The 16,540-nt window shown below is 43.4% G+C and overlaps 1 protein-coding gene across 1 annotated transcript in view; it reads left to right on the forward strand.

The window, feature by feature from the left end:
• MARK2 (microtubule affinity regulating kinase 2) overlaps positions 1-16,540 on the forward strand; it is a 212,359-nt gene that overhangs the window by 13,101 nt on the left and 182,718 nt on the right. The window lies entirely within an intron of this gene.

Below are 16,540 nucleotides of genomic sequence, written 5' to 3' on the forward strand. Positions count from 1 at the left end.
AGGGCTCTTGGTTTAAGGGTGTACACACTTGTGCAACCCTTTAATTTTAGTGTTTTTTTTTTTTGCTTTACTTCCCACCACCTTAAAGATTTCAGTTTGTTGTTCAATTGAGTTGTATCGTTTATAGGTCACATTAAGGCCCCTTTCACACTGGGGCGGGAGCCGCGGTGGCGGTACTGCGCCGCTAAAAATAGTGGCGCTATACCGCCGGATTTGCAGCGGGATTCAGCCACTAGTGGTGCGGTTTTAACCCCCGCTAGCGGCCGATAAAGGGTTAATACTGCCCGCAATGCGCCTCTGCAGAGGCGCATTGCGGGCGGTATTGCCGCGGTTTCCCATTGTTTTAAATGGGAAGGAGCGATATACATACCGCTCCAAAGATGCTGCAGACAGGAGATTTTTTTTTCTCTCCTGCCAGCGCATCGCCTCAATGTGAAAGCCCTCCTGCTTTCACACTGAGGTTGCTGGGCAGGAGTTTTTCAGGCGGTATAGCCCCTTTTTTGTGAAAGGGGTCTTAAGGATATAAAAGTTCTGAAATGATTTATCTTTGTCTCCTTCCTTCCTTCCTTCCTTCCTTCCTTCCTTCCTTCTTCTTCTTTTTTTTTTTTTTTTTTTTCATCAGAGATATGACATTTAACAGGGGTGTGTAGACTTTTTATATCCATTGTATATGCAGGTTTATTTCCTCTTGAAGGACCGCTATCTCAATAACCTTTGAGGAATTTACTAAAATCAGTAACTGATCGGTTGCCACGCACAGCTGCTTCAGACTTTAACTCCCCTCATTGTATTCATAGTTGTATGGGGTAATACATGTTGGTGTTTTAGTATATAAATTCCTTGTTCATTTAATATGCTTTATCTAACTTGAGCATACATGTATTGCATTGGTATATACACTATATTGCCAAAAGTATTGGGACAACTACCTTTTACACACACTTGAAATTTAATGGCATCCCAGCCTTAGTCCGTAGGGTTCAATATTGAGTTACCCACCCTTTGCAGCTATAACGGCTTCAACTTTTCTGGGAAGGCTGTCAGTGTTTAGGAGTGTGTCTATGGGAATGTTTGACCATTCTTCCAGAAGTGCATTTTTGAGGTCAGGCACTGGTGTTGGACGAGAAGGCCTGACTCGCAGCCTCTGCTCTAATTCATCCCAAAGGTGTTCTGTCGGGTTAAGGTCAGGACTCTGTCATCCAACGTCAGTGCCTGACCTCACAAATGTGCTATTAGTCCTTTACGAATTTTTTTGTTGTTGCTGAAACCTGATCTGACACTGCTTGTGCAGCACTGAGCATGTGCGAGATCTGCAAGGCTGAAATCCAGGAAGTCATACAGTCTGGCTTCATGATGCCCACACTTAAGATGGCCCCAGTCAATTTCTATTTTATAAAGTGTCTAAATGCTGTAACAACCTAACAAAACGGACCTTAGTTTACAGACTAACTTTACTAGAATACATTAAGCTTGTGTATTACAGGGGTATTTATATTTAAAAAGTGAAATTGTGGCCGGAACTCCGCTTGGGGATCTTATAATGGTTATCTCTATTATAGCAGCATGGTTACTACCAAAAATAAGAGCTATAATACTATTCTGAGGGGAGCAGTGCCTTTGGAACATCACTTTCTTCAAGTACTTGCCGATACCAATTGCCGATGCCTATTTTTATTTTTTGGTGTTGTACGATTTGAGCCCATACATAATGAATGGGCTCAAGTCGCACTGCAAAGTATCAAATGTGATTTGCGCAGGAATGCAGTGCGGTGAATCGCAAACGGATTTCCATACCGCTGCTGTGTGAACCCAGGCTTGTTATAGTGACTTCAGCTTGGGTTCACACAGGAGTAGTATGGGAAACCGCATGTGATAAAGATTGGTCTGCACCGCATTCCTGTATAAATCGCATGCTATTCTTTGCAGTGCAAGTTGAGCCCATTAATTTTGTATGGGCTCAAATCACACTGCACTGCACAACAAAGTATCGGTTTTAGTATGTAAGCATTAGTACAAGTACTTGTGCAAATTCTTAGTATCAGCACCGATACCCTAGTACAGAGGTCTCCAAACTTTCTAAACAAAGGGCCAGTTTAATATCCTTCAGCCTTTAGGCTGCATTCACACCTGAGCGTAGGTCGTTCGGTCGTTTTTTCCGGCGTTTTGCCGCGCGTATTCATGCTTATTTGCGCGTTTGCATACAGCGTCGTCCGACGTTTTTGTACTTCGCCGTTTTTTATTTTAGCCAATAGGAAACATGATCATCTTTTCATCACTTGTTGCTATGTTGGTAGATTTTTTATTTTTTTTTATCTTCTGCCTGGGTGAAATGTTCTATTGATTAAAGCGACAAAACGCCCGTTGTCGCGCTAGTCGCTTGAATCGAGCGTTTCCATTACTTTCTATGGGAAATAGAACCGCTCAAACCGCCCGATTCGCGTGACAAAAAAGGGTCCGGAACTTGTTTGAGCTTCAGGCATTCGGCATCAGGCGTTTTGGAGTGGAGATGTGAACCATCTCCATAGGGAATAATGTATTAGTGCCCCATTGTTGATGTCACTGGCAAGAAAAGTGTCAGATCATTGGCATTCAAGGGAGGAATTCTGTCCCATCATTGGCGTCAGTGGGAGGAATGGTGTCCCATCATTGTTTCAGTGGGTAGAGTGGTGCCCCAAGGACCGGATAAAGGTGGGAAAAGGGCCGTATCTGGCCCCGGGCCACAGTTTGGAGACCTCTGCCCTAGTAGATTGAGATGCATTGCTCATTAGGGGACCAGGCATTTGACACTTCCAGAGGATCGTTTGGTGGCCATAGCTTTAGAAGAGAGAGTGATGCCTCTTTTCTTGCAGGAAAGTAACTGCACACCTTTATCAGGATATGGCATTTTTTCAGAATTATTATTATTTTTTTTCCTGTGGGGTGAAAGATCTGCCAGGCATCACTGGCTAGAAAGAAGTTGATGGATTTTTACTGTATATTCAGTTTACATGCCATAGGGCAGCAAGACCTTTCTCAGTAGGTTTACATGTTTTTCGGATATAAAAGAGCCTCCGGTGGGAATAGGTGGCGGTGTGATTACAACATTCACTGATGGATCGGGTCAGGACATTTTGGATGTTGTGTAGGGATGTCTGTAAGCAGCTTAAATAAAATAATCAGTGTTCTGATTTTGAGGTTTGCTTGCAACCATCATATGATTTCTGATGTGCTAGAGGATAATGGGTGCCTTAGGCTGTCGGAGGTACTCATTATTGCACAGGGAGGTTTTTCCAGCTTGAATGCTGCAGGGTTCAGTCTCATGCTGGGCTCCGATCGCTCTTTGGGACCCTGGTGGGTGGGTACATCTCTCCATGCCCCCCAGCTGACAGCTAAATTAGGCAGAGCAGTCTTCGTTATTTTCAGAAACCGAAAGAGCAAAGTGATTCAGAGTTGCTGTTTTTATTTTAGGGGATTCTCCCAAAGTATGGACGGAGGATTTAGGGGATTGGCAATAGACGGTGAGCAGTAAGTCGGGCTCTTGGCTTTGGGGGTGGGTGGCAATCCAGGAAACCGCATTAGATTCTCAGCGTTATAAATAAGCTGATTGAGGTCTGCAGATATCTGCTGGTAACCAGCATTTTCAGGAACAGAATTTAGCAATGTCACTCCCTACATTTTTAATTAGTTCTGCTTAATGCTGAACCTGCGGGTGTGTAACTCAGACTCCATTATGTGTTGCAGTCTGGACAAAAAAGGTTTTGATAAAAAGAAGAGGTGGATCTATGCAGGCCAAAGATGGAGCAAGGAAGGCTCCTATGCTGGAAAGAAAATGCCCCCCCCCCCCCCCCAACCCAATAGATACTGCTAGTGGCCAATAATCGCATGCAAGATCAAATAGGCTGGTTGTACTCAAGTTGGCCAAGTGATGAACTTGGGTACATTCAGCCTGCCCATACATGGTTCGGATCTTGGGTGGTCTCTGCTGAACTGGCCCCCGAGATTTGAACCGTCTACAGCCAGCTTTAGTGCCAAAACTTTGAAATATACATTTTTATGCTTGTATTAAATTGTAGCAGGAGGTTATGTAGATCCGCAATTAGATGCTACATTACAATTGGGGCTCATTGACACCACAATGCTGTGCATGGTTTGTCACTGATTGTGATATGTTATACAGTCCATTCAGACTTCAAGTGGTTGTACTACACTCAGTGAAGTGACTATTTTCTGGTGATGCACAGCAATCAAAGAAATCCATATATATATATATATATATATATATATATATATATATATATATATATATATATATATATATATATATATATATATATATATATATATATATATATCTCTATCCCCTGTTTATCTGCAGTCTTTCAAAGTCCAGATTTTATAAAGCTTTTCTGAGCTTTCATTAAAAAAAGGGTGGGGGGTGAGGAGGATATTAAATTACACACTAGAGAGCTGATTGTAGAGAAGGGGGACACACTCGTCACATGGCACACAGGAACAGAGATGAGGCTGTCAATCAGCTGGCGCTCCCTCACAAGTCACCACAGGAAGGAAGCAGCACTTAGTGCTCTTAATTGTGAGACATACACACTATAGAGCAGGGATCGGCAACCTTTTTCCACTTAAGTGCCAGATTAAATGATTTGCACAGAGCAGCTGCAATCCTCTTCTCGGGTACCCCATTGACCACCTGGGCCCCTCCCCCTTGCTGAGCGTGCCCATAAAAAGCATGGGGGGCACTCGTGCGTGCCGGCTCCCTGCATCCATAAGGCACAGTGTGTGACTCAGCCCCGCCCCCTGCTCCAGCCGCACTTGCTTTGATTGACAGCAGTGGGAGCCAATGGCTCCTGCTGCTGCTTCTCAGCCAATTTGGGGGGAGAGACCCGGGAGAGCCTCAGGTCTTCGTGCACTGAATTGAGATCGGGCTTGGGTAAATATTAGGGGGGCTGAGGTGGGAGATACATACTGGAGGTTTTTTACCTTTATGCATAGAATGCATGAAGGTAAAAAAAAAATAACTTCAGCCTTTTTAACCACTTTAATGTCACCCCAGTGTGATGCAGTAACACAATGGTGCGACCAGGCTCTAAGCAAGAAGCCCCTGTTTGTATTTCCTATTCCAGGGATATGAGTTTTTTTTTTTTTTTTTTTTTTAAATATGTTTTCTTTGTTTAGATTGATCTGTGAATATTATGTTTCCATGGTGTAAATGAATGTGCTGTTGTAGATTGCTTAGAAGTGTTCTATATAGTGTGCCCAGAAATAAATGCAGAGCGCGTTTCTAGCCAATCAACTTTATATTTGAATTCCTAATGCTGTATGTAATTGGTGTGTCATTTCTATCAGCGATCTAATATTACTTATATATATATATATATATATATATATAATTTTATATATATTAAATTTATTTATTTTTTTCCAAATAGAAGTTTGTGGTTGTGGAATGTAGCATAACTAGATTTGGCAAGGTGTGTTTGTTGTAACAGTCTATTAGCAAATTGATTAGTCTTGCCTGATTTTAAGACATTTTTATACTGAGTTGTGTGTTTTTTTTTTTTTTTTTATAGAGGCCTGGTTCTAAAAAAAAAAAAAGTGGGAGTGTGGTTTTGCTAAAAAAACACTACTGCAAAAACTCATTCTACAGCTTCAGTCTTCAACAGCCAACGCTGCTGCCATTTTTTTTAATTTTTTTTATGTCCAGTGTGCATGAGGTAGAGGACAAAATCCCCCCCCCCTTTTTTTTTTTATTCTCCGTGATTATGTGGTAATGGAAGCTGATAAGATACTGTGGAAAATAATGTTCCTCACTTAGACCCACTTTGACCCTTTTTGTTGTTCTGTTTTGCCATTCTGTTTATTTATTAAGGTCTTAAAAGAAATTGTAAATTTAAAATTGTTTAGTTTTAAAATGATAGTAGAATGGTGTGATTAAACCAAAAAAAGTGGGGAAAAAATGAAAAAAACAACCAAAATATTATGAACCAGATTGTGCCCATTCTTCTTCTTTTTTTTTTTTTTTTTTTTTTTTTTCCTGTCTGCCGTCTGTGGAAGCACAGTATTTTTATGGATTTAGCTTAGTCCCTATGCCATGTCCTGTGTGCCAGTAACCGAGCCTCTGGATAGGTCGGCAATACCTCATTATTACATTGTGTGATTGTTTTCTCAGCTCCCATAGGCCGGTGACAAAATTCATATGTGCTCTGAAGTGGGTCAGTAGGTATGGAGTCATGTGCATTTTATGGTGCTGGCTGTTGTGATTTTTCTTTCCAGCAATGTGATTTGCTTGATTTTTTTTTTTTTTCCCCTCTGTAAAGAAAATTGCTTGATTCCCCCATCAACACACAGTCCTCCTTCAAAACTACTGTGTGTGTGTGTGTGTGTGTGTGTGTATGTATGTATGTGTGTATATATATATATATATATATATATATATATATATATATATATATATATATATATATATATATATATATATATATATATATATATATATATATATATATATATATATATATATATATATATATATATATATATATATATATATATATATATATATATATATATATATATATATATATTAAAAACACTTTTTTTTTAAATGGACCGGTCCTGAGGAGCTGCGGGCAAGAGTTTTTTTAGGCGAGGCTGCGGCTTCTGCCTAGTCTGCGGCGCCTGGCCTTGCGAACTAGGCCATGGCGTCGCCTACAAACTCTTGCCCGTAGCTCCTCAGTGGTGTCAGCGGTTCCTGTTGTCAAAATCTAAGTCGATTTGACCGAACAACATTTTTTTTTTTTATATATATATCGAATCATCTTCTTCTTTTTTTTTTTTTTTTTTTTTGCACAGCCCTACTAGTATCTCTAGCTACTGGCAATAATCACATGAAAACATCTGGCATGCTAGTTGTACCCAAGTTGATTGATGAATCAATCAGCCTGCCAATAGAAGGTTCAGATTCTGGCTCAATATTTTTGAATTGAACATTTTTTATTTTTTTTCTCTGTATCTCCTGTGAAGAAAATAAACTTTGTTTTCTTTTTGTATGAGAAATGTAGCAATTGTAACTTGGTTAGTCTGTTACAATGTAAGGCTAGATAATTCACTGCGCTTCCTGTTTGTCACTTTTTGTAATTTCCTCTTCAGCACATGGCAGGCCTTGCTTGGTGATGACTATGTCACATATCATGTAGTCTAGCAGAGTCTCTGAACCACAAGGTATGTGTACTGCTAGGCGCCAAATGACAACTGTTTACTTTCAAAAAGAAAAGGTAACTGAATGCTGCTGGTCAGTAATCCCTTGACATGTACTAAAGTGGTCCCATACATTTCTCCTCTAGCAAGTCAGGTGCAGGATTGTTACAAAGGCAGGTTAGGTAAATGTGTTTGTGTGTGTGTGTGTGCGTGTGTTTTTTTTTTTTTTTAAATATCTATCATAGATAGATATATATATATATATATATATATATATATATATATATATATATATATATATATATATATATATATATATATATATATATATATATATATATATATATTCACACATTTTTGCTTCCTTACCCATTATTCTAGTTTTTTCGGACTTGTGTTTTACATGGCTGACCATTTTAAAATGGTCCTTGTTCTCAAGGTTCAGTGTATCTTTCTCTCCTGTCGTTTTTTGGTTCTGAGCCATGCAGAACAAAGTCACCTGAGTAAATGTTCTCAATTTAGCCACACAGGGAGCAAGAAAATCTAGAGTACTGTTACATTCACATCCTGTCATTTCAATTGCTCTGTAACGGCAACACTGGACACTGATTGCCGTTTACAGCATATAGGTAACTGGCAGAATGCACAATGCAGTTTGGTTTTCCTGCTTTTAGAAAACTAACTTAAATTACAATTCTATTGTAAAATAGATTTGGTTGAACTGTATAGAAATCTTGGAATTTGTGCTGCATGCAAGACTCTGTCCTAAAAAATTGGATGCGTTTACATTCAATAGTGACTGGATCTATGTGAATTTATAATATGTATTGTGACAGTGCAAGGCCATGCCACTGTGAACATGATTGTAGAAAGGACAGCAGGTTTGCACAAATCCAAAGTGTCAAGGGCCAATCACAGCAACCCTTTACCATGTGATTAACTGTGTCCAATCACAGCTGATCACATGTGAACAGACTTGCTAGTTATCTGCAGTCCTTATCTTATGCGCTGTGTTAGGAAAGGCATGCCAATAACCGTCAAACCTGTCAGCACACTGTTTACACGAATAATTAGGGCACTGATCATCAGTGAAGAAGAAAAACAACTTATTTGAAAACTTTTATAGCAAACTAAGACTTTTTTTTTTATTTTTTTTCAAAATGTTTAGTCTTTTTCATTCGTTTAGTAAAAAATAGAAATCCCAGTGCTGATTACCACCAAAAGAAAGCTCTATCTCTCTCAAAAAATGTAGTTTGGTTACAGTGTTGCATGACTGCGCAAGTGTCATTCAATGTGCGACAGCGCTGAAAGATGAAATTTGTCCTGCGCAGGAAGAGGGTAAAAAGGGCCCGATTATTAAAGTGGATAAACAAAGTTTGGAAGGGTGGGATCTCACTAAAATTATCACTACTGAGCTAATAATCCCCCAATATCACAGGATCTTGTGATTTTTCTATGTATGTTGTGTTGTGTACATTTTTGTTACTTGTCGCAGTGGGAGAGATTTTAGGACCAATCTTTTCCCTTTTTTTTTTTTTTTTTGTCATTTTCTAGTTGGTGTTTTTATGAAAATCTGCAGAGCCTACATTCCTTTAGGCAAGGAATAACCTTTAAAAAGTATCTCGCCACAAAACCCTATTGCTCAGGATGCCTGTCATTTTGCAGAGTAGAATCCTGGCGCTGGCATATTTTGGTGCAGAAGAAACTGTCAGAGAAAAGGTGAGTTTGCAGACAAAGGGTTAAGTTTACTTGACTGAAGGCCAGTATGAGAGCTTGTGTTAGGGTTACATGGTCTGAGCAGGGCTAAGGGTAGGGCATTATTCAGTGCTAAGAGCTGTGGACAGAAAACGATGGTAGTAAAGCGGAGCTGAAACCTCCATGTATCTCTGAAATTTGTCTTGTAGCTCAGTGCGGCGATTGGGGCCTTGAGGCGATTCAGTTCGCATTTGTAGCGCTATATAAGTTATTTACTCACTGACTCAGTGCAGACTTCAAGGAAACCAGAGAGCCGGTCCCACAAGCTGGACATTTCTCGGGCATTTCTGTACAGAATGCTTATAGGTTGTTATATTTGCAAGGAAAAGACCTCTGAATCTTCTGATGGTTTTAGAGCAGTGATTCTCAACCTTTCCAGTACCGTGACCCCTTGATAAAATTTCCCAAGTTGTGGGGACCCCTAAGGCCCCGTACTCACGACCAAACATGTCTGCTGAAACTGGTCCGCAGACCAGTTTCAGCAGACATGTTTGGCCGTGTGTTGGCCCGAGCGGACCATTTTGGGACGGATCGGACAGGTTTCCAGCGGACAACTGTTTCCCGGACTTGTTTTAAAACAGTCCGCTGGAAACCTGTCCGCCCGGACATGTACGGTCGTCTGTACAGACCTACCGTACATGTCCTGCCGCCCGCATCCCTCGCATGCGTCGAATGACTTCGACGCATGCGTGGAAGCATATTTAAGGCGGCCCGCCCACGTCGCCGCGTCATTGTCGCGGCGACACCGCGTCATCGACGCGGCGACACCGCGGACACGCCCCGCGTAATGTTTACGCGCGGGCTTCTGTTCGATGGTGTGTATAGCCATCGAACAGAAGTCCCCGGGCAGTCCCCGGCCAGACATGTCCGATGGAAACGGTCTGCAGACCGTTTTCATCGGACATGTCCTGCCGTGAGTACAAGGCCTTAAAGCGGGAGTTCACCCGAATTTTTTTTTTAACATTAGATTCATGCTCATTTTGTCAAGGGGAATCGGGTAGTTCTTTTAAAAAACGAAGCAGTACTTACCGTTTTAGAGAGCGATCTTCTCCGCCGCTTCCGGGTATGGTCTTCGGGATTGGGCGTTCTTATTTGATTGACAGTCTTCCGACAGGCTTCCGACGATCACATACATCGCGTCACGAGTAGCCAAAAGAAGCCGAACGTCGGTGCGGCTCTATACGGTGCCTGCGCACCGACGTTCGGCTACTTTCGGAAAATCGTGACGCGATAGATGCGACCGTCGGAAGCCTGTCGGAAGACTGTCAATCAAATAGGAACGCCCAGTCCCGCAGCCCATACCCGGAAGCGGCGGAGAAGATCGCTCTCTAAAACGGTAAGTACAGCTTTGTTTTTAAAAAAAAATACCCGATTCCCCTTGACAAAATGAGCATCAATCTAAGGTTAAAAATTAACATTTCCGGGTGAACCTCCACTTTAAGTTCTTGTTTTTTTTTCCCCCAATATCCCTCTCTCTAGCCATCTTTCCTGTTCTTTCTTTCCCTCTTTTCCTCTCCCTTCCATGTATTCTCCAGCTCTGTGGTGTCTTGCAGCAGTGACACCTATGCTGAAATCAGAAGATAGGGTCTCCTCCAGCCCCTCCCACTTCACATTTCTCACCAGTCAGCTGACCTCTAGTCTCTGCCTGACCCACAGGCTACAGGGACTGCCCTGCTGGGCGGCTGCGAAAAGGCTGTGAGTGCTGCGGGCTTCAGGTACAGCCCAGAATCCGGTGACCCCTGGCAAATCGTCATTTGACCCCAGAGGGGGTCCTGACCCCAGGTTGAGAACCACTGTTTTAGAGAATCTGTATCTGTGGATAGAAATGCAAAGGTTGATTTACATGACCTTCTAAAGTAATGATCTCCAAACTGGGGCTGGATGTGGCCCTTTGCCTGCTTTTATTTGTCCCTTGGGGCACTATTCCAATGCTTGGACACCATTCCTCTCGCTGATGGCATCAATGGGGCACTATTCCTCCCACTGATGCCAAAATGGGGCACTATTTATGCCTTTACCAACAATGATGTGGCATTCCTTTCTTCCAATACCCAGTCTAGCCAACCCAAAGCCTGAAGGACAGTAAGCGGGCCCTTTGCTAAGAAAGTTTGGAGACCCCTGGTCTAAAGATTCCACTTTGGTGCTGCCTCAGAATTTGGGGAGATGCTCTGATATGAGAAATAATTTTTGTTTTAAACTGTTCGTACTAGGGCCTTACATTTAGGGGCATTGTGCAAGCCTTCTATATATTGCACTTTCATATCATATTCACCATGTATTATTACAGCTATTTCTTTAGCACCGTCAATGTACACCGCACATATATAGATGTATGTATGGTGTGTACATTCACATCAGTCTTTTCTTTCATGGAGCTTACAATCTAAGGTCCCTAACGCACATTCATACATACACATAGTAGGGCCAATTTAGACAGAAGCCAATTAACCTACTAGTACAGGGATATGCAATTAGCGGACCTCCAGATGTTGCAAAACTACAAATCCCATCATGCCTCTGCCTCTGGGTGTCATGCTCATGGCTGTCAGAGTCTTGCTATGCCTCATGGGATTTGTAGTTCTGCAACAGCTGGAGGTCCGCTAATTGCATATCCCCGTACTAGTATGTCTTTGGAGTGTGGGAGGAAACCGACGTACCTGGAGGAAACCCGCACAGGGAGAACATGCAAACTCCAGAAAGGTAGTGCCGTCTTTGGGATTCAAACCGAAGACCTTGGTGCTTGCTAGGCAGAAGTGCTAACCACAATTCTCTTCTAAAACTCGCTATGTTTCATAAAATGCTTGTGAAGCTGGGGGGGAGGCCTGGGAGAGGACACGGCTGCGGTCTGGACAGGACTGTTACTCGGTCTTGTTCTGGACCACAGTCTACCATTTAGTTACCGCTGTTGGATAGTATAATAAAAATGGCCAAGTGCTGCAGATGTCGTCAGGCCCTAGACAGAAGGCAGAGCCACCATATGTAGCCAGCAGAAATGGATGCCTCACATGTACATATTAACTCATTGGTTATTTAAAAAAAAAAAAAAGTGAACCTGTACTTTGTCTACGCAGGGCAAGGCAATGACTTTGCTTAGCACAGCTGAAGGTGCTGGTATTATACTTGCATTCCTTTCACGGCCATGTTGCCATTTGCCCACCAAAGCTTACACAGGGCTGAGGACCCTCTCCTGGGAACCTGAGTGGCAAGTTGCAGAGCTTCAGTGCTGATATGTGAAAGAGAGGCTAGTTGGAGAGATTCCTATTGTTCAAGAAAGGGAAGGGGTGGGTGGGGGGTAAATGACATGCCCCTCTGTACCCAGAAGTACAAGATATGTCACTTGGTTTCCAGGGTGAGGTAGCATGGAAAGGAAGGTATGGAGAAAAGACAGGAGCTGGTTTAGAGTTTATGAATAGCCATAGAGTTTGGCATTCTTTAAATCTAATTTCAGTGTATTTATGGCTGTCTTTGTCCCAATAGGAAGATTTCCCTTCACATCCTGTCCCCAAGGCCCAAAATTAAGAATAATCTCCCCAAGCTGTAAGGGGGGACATATTTTTTTTTTTTTTCTTGACATGAGCTGTAGTCACTATTCACACCTGACCATGCACAGAAATGCATATTTCTATGTGTGTTTCCAGAACGCGTCAAGAACGGCAACCAACGCAGCTAGCAGATGTGCGTTTTTGGTGTGTGCCAAAATTCACAGTAAGAAAGTGTCAATCTTTTGCACTGTAAAAAGGTGCAGGAGCTTCAATGGTGCCTTTGAAAACCCATTTAAGTACTGTCGCACGAAAAGCATGCAAAAAAATAAATATATAAATTAAAAACGCGCATTGGCGCAGATCTGAATGGGGCCTACAAGTGAAGCTGTTGCTTTGCATGGATAAAACAAAGGATCCCTTCAACAGATATAAACTATTTTTTTTCCCCTGTGCAGCTACCTTCTACCCACACCAATAAGCAGCACCGTGGCTAAGTGGTTAGCACTTCCACCTAGCAGCACTGGGGGCGTCCGTTCAAATCCTAACCATGACACTACCTGCCTGGAGTTGGCCTGTGGATTTCCTCAGGGCACTTCAGTTTCCTCCTACAAACCAAAGACATGCTGGTAGGCTAATTGCATCCGGTCTTAATTGTCTTGTATGTGTATGTATGACTGTGAGTTTGGGACCTTAGGTTGTTAACACCTTGAAGGCAGGGGCTGATGTGACTGTACAATGCTGCGTACAATTGATGCTATAGAAGTGCCTGTCATAAAATAAAATATTGCATTTGTTATACCCGCCTACCTCTAATCCGGTGCGCTAAAAACAGAAGAATATCCGTTCTCGGCGGATTGAATCGGAGGTAGTTAGGTGTAAACGGTAGGGTTGTCCCGATACCGATACTAGTATCGGTATCGGGACCGATACCGAGTATTTGCGCTAGTACTTGTACTCGCGCAAATACTCCCGATGCCTGATAGAATACTTTTTTTTTTCCCGAGTGCGGGTGGAGAGGGGGCGGAGAGCGGAGCAGAGCAGTCCTCGTATGGGGGAGAGGAGAGCTGCTGCCGCCTTAGACAAAGCAAAGTCAATCCCCCCGCCGCTGCCGACATCTAGTTACTATGCGCTGGGGGAACACAACAGCTGTCATTTGCATTTGAATAGCTGTGTGTTTCCCCGCCGTGCCATCATGTATAACCCCTCCCCCTTGCCCTAGCACTTTGATACGACGGGTGACCTGTCTATCAAAGTTTCTGGGCAAGGGGGAGGGGCTATACATGACGGCGCGGCGGGGAAACACCCAGCTATTCAAATGCAAATGACAGCTGTTGTGTTCCCCCAGCGCATAGTAACTAGATGGCGGCGGGGGGAGGGGGGGGGATTGACTTGGCTTTGTCTAAGGGGACACAAGGCTGCATTAGGGACATGGCTGCATTAGGGACACAAGGCTGCATTAGGGACACAAGGCTGCATTAGGGACACAAGGCTGCATTAGGGACACAAGGCTGCATTAGGGACACAAGGCTGCATTAGGGACACAAGGCTGCATTAGGGACACAAGGCTGCATTAGGGACACAAGGCTGCATTTAGGGACACAAGGCTGCATTTGGGGACACATGGCTGAATTGGGGGACACATGGCTGAATTGGGGGACACATGGCTGAATTGGGGGACACATGGCTGAATTGGGGGACACATGGCTGCATTAAGTAAGGGGCATGGCTGCATTTAAAAAAAAGTATCGGTATTCGGTATCGGCGAGTACACGAAAAAAAGTATCGGTATTCGGTATCGGCGAGTACACGAAAAAAAGTATCGGTACTTGTACTCGGTCCTAAAAAAGTGGTATCGGGACAACCCTAGTAAACAGACAGCAGAGTCCCCGGCCGCCCATAGAGCAGAGTGGGTTCTGCAGATACTGAGCTGACGTGGACCTGTCATCCACCCACTCTGCCCTGATCAGCGGGGGATCTGTGAGCCGATCCCCCCCGCTGATCGGAATGGAGTCCGCCCCGTGTGAAAAGGTCCTTATTAAAGGAAATTACAAAGCTAAAATGCAGCTGCTGATTAGGGAGCTGAAATTTGGCATTTGCATTGTCGAGTCGACCAGGTTTGGGTTCCCAAGGTTATTGATGGCTCTATGTACCTGCCCTTATACTGTCCATACTTTAACCATATCCTTCAGCTCTGCAGCTTTGTGAGCTTACACATGAGAATACGAAGGCATTTAGTTTCCCTAGCTATGCAGAGAACTGGTTTCTCTTGTAATGTACTGTCTGGGGGCAGGGAGCTTTCTTTCTAGCATTCTTTAGGAAGCAGGGAAGGGAGAGTGATGTGATAAAATCTTACTAGAGCTGCCTCTGATTTACTGACTACCTATGTTTTCTTTCTCTTCTGTTAGAACAAGCAAAACGTGTGTGTGTTTTGTGTGTGTTTTGTGTGTGTTTTGTGTGTGTTGAAAGATTGTAAGCCGGTACCTATGTGATGTGTGCCCTCTACAGAATGGAGACATCGTGAATTTGGAAACACAATATCTCACAAAAGCAGGTACACCCCTCATATTTTGGTAAATATTTTATTATATCTTTTCATGTGACAACTGTGAAGAAATGACACTTTACATTGCAGTAAAGTAGTGAGTGTACAGCTTGTATAACAATGTAGATTTGCTGTCGCCTCAAAATAACTCAACACACAGCCATTAATGTCTAAACCGCTGGCAACAAATGTGAGTAAACCCCAAAGAAAATGTCCAAATTGGGCCCAATTAGCCATTTTTCCCTCCCCGGTGTTATGTGACTCAATAGTGTTACAAGGTCTCAGGTGTGAATGGGTAGCAGGTGTGTTAAATTTGGTGTCGGCCTCGCTCTCTCGTACTGTTCACTGGAAGTTCAACATGGCATCTCGTAGAAAAGAACTCTGAGGAGCTGAAAGAATTGTTGCTCTATTTAAAGATGGTCTAGACTAGTGATGGAAAACCTTGGCACCCCAGATGTTTTGTAACTACATTTTCCATGTTGCTCAACTACACTGCAGAGTGCTGGAGTATAATGGGAAATGTAGTTCCAAAACATCTGGGGTGCCAAGGTTCGCCATCACTGGCCTAGGCTATAAATAGATTGCCAAGATCCTGAAACTGAGCTGCAACACAGTGACCAAGACCATACATCGGTTTAACGGGACAGGTTCCACTCAGAACAGGCCTCGTCATGGCCGACCAAAGAGGTTAAGTGCACATGCTCAGCGTCATATCCTCTGGTTGTCTTTGGGAAATAGACATATGAGTGCTGACAGCATTGCTGCAGAGGTTGAAGGGGGGGGGGGGGGGTCAGCCTGTCAGTGCTCAGACCAAACGCCACACACTGCATCAAATTGGTCTGCATGGCTGTCGTCCCAGAAGAAAGCCTTTTCTAAAGATGATGCACAAAAAAGACCGCAAACAGTTTGCTGAAGACAAGCAGACTGGGTTACTGGATCCATGTCCTTGAGACCAAGATAAACTTATTTGGTTCAGATGGTGTCAAGCGTCTGTGGCGGCAACCAGGTGAGGAGAATAAAGACAAGTGTGTCTTGCCTACAGTCAAGCATGGTGGTGGGAGTGTCATGGTCTGGGGCTGCATGAGTGCTGCCGGCACTGGAGAGCTACAGTTCATTAAAGGAACCATGAATGTCACCAGGTACTGTGACATACTGAAGCGGAGCATTATCTTCTCCCTTCGGAAACTGGGCAGCAGGGCAGTATTCCAACATAATGACCCCAAACACACCTCCAAGACAACTACTGCCTTGCTAAAGAAGCTGAGGGTAAAGGTGATGGACTGACCAAGCATGTTTCCAGACCTAAACCCTATTGAGCATCCGATGGGCATCCTCAAATGGAAGGTGGAGGAGCGCAAGGTCTCTAACATCCACCAGCTCTGTGATGTCATCATGGAGGAGTGGAAGAGGACTCCAGAGACAACCTGTGAAGCTCTGATGAACTCCATGACCAAGAGAGTTAAGGCAGTGCTGGAAAGTAATAGTGGCCACTAGGGGTGCAACGGATCGTCATTGATCCGTGATCCAAATGAGTCAACGTCTGTGAATCGGCACACCACACAATCCGCAG

The sequence above is a fragment of the Rana temporaria genome, chromosome 11 (genome assembly GCF_905171775.1).
Source record: "Rana temporaria chromosome 11, aRanTem1.1, whole genome shotgun sequence".
NCBI classification, from domain to species: Eukaryota; Metazoa; Chordata; class Amphibia; order Anura; family Ranidae; genus Rana; species Rana temporaria.